Raw genomic sequence first — 3,659 nt, forward strand, 5'->3', positions numbered from 1 at the left:
AGCACTAATATTCACTGTCATATTACCAAGCTTTTACTCAATGCACGCGAAAATTCTCCGATAATTCTTGCGTCGTTGTTAGCTTAACATCTAAACGATAAAAAGAGAACTAATAAAAGAAACGGGAAAAACAGTAGTTTTCGTGTTTCTCTTTAAGCGTCAGTGTGTTGTTAAGCTGGACATTTGTTCATTTGCCGGCTGCAGCACGGCTGAAGCGTACGCGCCGTGCGGAGCGGTACATAAAATCATTTGCCAATTAGAGGGATTACTGGCGCGAGCGCAGCGGAACTGCAACTATAATCGGATTATTTCGAGAGAATTTTATCCGACCGCACCGATGCAGTTGTCCGCTCATTCGATGTATGTCAGTTTCGACCAAGCGGATATCGGGGATCATCCGCTCTTCCAACGTGTGTCATTTTTCCACAGCTCCCATAGAGGCTCTCGTAGATCACGTGTGCAGAAGAACAAAAGCACCGTCCGCGGGCAGTAGCGTCCGTGATCCGTGGTGCATCGTAGGCCTCCTAGCAAACGTCATACCACCGGTCCAGGGAGGTGGTACACTGACTGAGAACTGTGACTGACCTTCGAAAGGAACAGAGACAAATTTACCGATCCGCCGAGCTGGCTTAGGCATTGTAGCCTGAAGTTACTTTCGAAGCTTGGCTCGTATTGGGCTGTAATGAGAGAAGCAATCGACCTGTCCTATGGAGAAAACATTCAGCAGGTAATCAAACCCCAAGAAATCCAAATCACCACCGGTCAGACTATGACTTAAACCCTACCCTCCCAAACAGTACTCCAATACTCTACAGCACCTGGTATGATTGTGCGGTCGCTGCTCGCTGCTAATAAAGGAAAGTCTGAGACATTACTCCTCCATTTTCGTAGGGAGGGAGTGTAGTATTAATGGCACTTTGCTCCTTGAGAGCCATGTTAAATATCTGGAATGGTTGGATGAATTTTCGGCAGCTCAGTGTATGGGATTGACTGATATCACATCCAGAGTAAAGTGCAGTCATAATCCGATCGTTGGTAGGATGGGGAAGGAATCGGTCTTCCGGACATCCCACCGTATCTCGCCACATGCTGAGGAGAGTAGAAAGTTACGAAGCGATCAGTGCCACACGTGTGCCTTCCTACAATGCCTTAGCTACTATTTCACAATGCTCAGTGGCAGTCTCAGACTGCCGTAGTGACTATTAGCTAATTGTCTTTTGTAAGCCGACTGCTGTGGCCTAGCGTTTCTAGGTGTTCAGTCCGGAACCGTGTTCCTGCTACTGTCGCAGGTTCGAATCCTGCCTCGGGCAATGATGTGTGTGATGTCCTTAAGTTCGTTAGGTTTAAGTAGTTCTAAGTCTAGGGGACTGATGACCTCAGATGTTAAGTCCCATAGCGCTTAGAGCCATTTGATTTGTCTTTTGTGTCTCTGACGAAGCCACAAAGTAATATTCACCTGCAATCCTGTGCTGGATCCGTCACTCTGAGCAGTGGCGTCCGACAGCGATCAGTTGAACCTGTTCAAGAATTAAACTGGGCCTGTTCCTATACTACTGTTCTACTTTTACTGCGGCCTGACTTCATGGATAAGAGTGTAACAGGTCCCACTCAACTTTGTAAGGGCAGTTGTGGAGATACTTGAACGAAAAGTAGCTAATCTAGTTTCGAATGCCTACATTAATGAATGGGACAGCTGTGTGCTGACAAGTCCGTCACTCCTTTATCGTGCAATGACGCCTTAAGCAAGGATGTAGCTGTAAAAGCTGGTGTTTTGACCTCTACTGTTGAGGGCTGCAGTAGTGCAGTATGGAGTGAATTGATGCCTGTGTGACACCCAGCTTAGGGCACTGTAGAACTGTATTAAGACACCAAACATTTATTGTTCATAAGTACAGCGGATGATATCCATGGCAACATCCCAGATAGCTAGCATTTCGGGGCACACTGGCAGAAGGTGCCCATCCCATCTGGTATGTGGCAATCACGGCATGGCTCACAGCCGCAGCAGCGGCGTCAGCTCCAGAGATGCCAGGAAGCCAGTGGCCTTGTGCAGCCAGCACGCAGTGTCGCTGGCACTGTCCAAGGTGGCTAGCAATTTTGAAGTGGGTGACGAGGGTGCACAAGATCATGCTGTAGAGCGCACAGAAAAGGCAGCCACCAGCAGCAGAGTCTGCCCTCAAGAACAGGACGTGGGCAACGGAGACTGCATGCCTTTGGGGTGGTACAAGAGCATCTTCCCGCCCTGGGACAAGAGCTGGAGACCCTCAGTTTGGAAGGCGGCAGCAGTTGTAGTACCAGGGGACTGGTTGAGGGCGCCTAAGTTATTCTCATCAGACTCAGCATTGATAACAGCACGGCAGCTGGCAGCAGAGAAGTGTCTCCCGGTTAGACTTGCTGCACCATGGAAGCTCTTACAAGGGGACCCTCCATACTGTAAATCACGGCTTTTGATGCGTTTCAAATATGTTGTAGAGGCACTTACCCTAAGTACCTGGCTAGCGACGGGCCTTGGTTTTTGAGAAAATCGATTCTGAAGTTATTGCGCACTTTGTATACCCGTAACATTACATACTTTCCGAGCAAGTCAGCGTAGCGCAGCCGTAAAGTTTCACGGCTACCTTTCTGGTGGTACCGTGTTCGAATCCTGCTCGCGGAGTAGATTTTCGGCGTATTTAATGGCATTTGTGAATTCGTCTTTTGATTCTTCGTTCATCTCCTCTACTTGTGGATCGTCTTCTGGCTGCACTACTGCAGAAACACTTGGTTCTTCCATTTCGCAGAATTTTTCTAACACACGGCACTAGAGACGCTTTGCGAGCAAGTGACAGGAATGAAATGCGCATCCTCATTTGCCGCAACTAGGAGCTGGGGTTCCCGTTACGGCTAACGGTATTCACGTCGGAGGGGACGATAATGGGCGGAGATCGATTTCAGGTAATAAAAGAAGCGACCGATGTACGAATATTTGGAACTTCAACTGCGAACCACAAACGGAATGAATATTTGAAAAAATTAAAAACTAAATATATCTTTATAATTTCGCACACCTTACACTGTTTGTTGATATTCTTTGAAATAAAATTGAAATATTTGGTAGATTTTGAAAAAAATAGTACACGAGCTGGATTCGAACATTGTACTTCCAGCGCGGTAGCCGTGAACCTTTACCGCTGCACTACGCTGACTTGCTCGGAAAGTATGTAATGTTACGGGTATACAAAGTACGCAGTGAACTTCAAAATAGGTTTTCTCAAAAACCAAGGCCCGTCGCTAAGAAACCGGATAGCCAGGTACTCAGGGTGAGTGCCTCAACAACATATTTGAAGCGCATCAAAATCCGTGATTTACAGTATGGAGGGTCCCCTTGTTAGATAGCTGGATGAGCAGCACACCAACATACGTTCCTCCTACAGGCTGGTCAACTGCAGAATAAGAATGCTTCCATGAGAAACGAGCAATATTTATACAATACTGATCTGCACTTGTGATGCTACTGTGAGGCAACAATGACATCACTTGACATCCTTTTCCCATCTGGTCAGTTTCCCTGACCACTCTGTGATGTCCCAATTTTATTTTTCAGCTGCTCTCACTAGAATGACAGAATCTACCTTCCTGCCAACTCAGTGCCCTGTACAAGGGCATTGCTGGAAATTCCT

This window comes from Schistocerca nitens, chromosome 1, assembly GCF_023898315.1.
Source record: "Schistocerca nitens isolate TAMUIC-IGC-003100 chromosome 1, iqSchNite1.1, whole genome shotgun sequence".
Lineage (NCBI taxonomy): Eukaryota > Metazoa > Arthropoda > Insecta > Orthoptera > Acrididae > Schistocerca > Schistocerca nitens.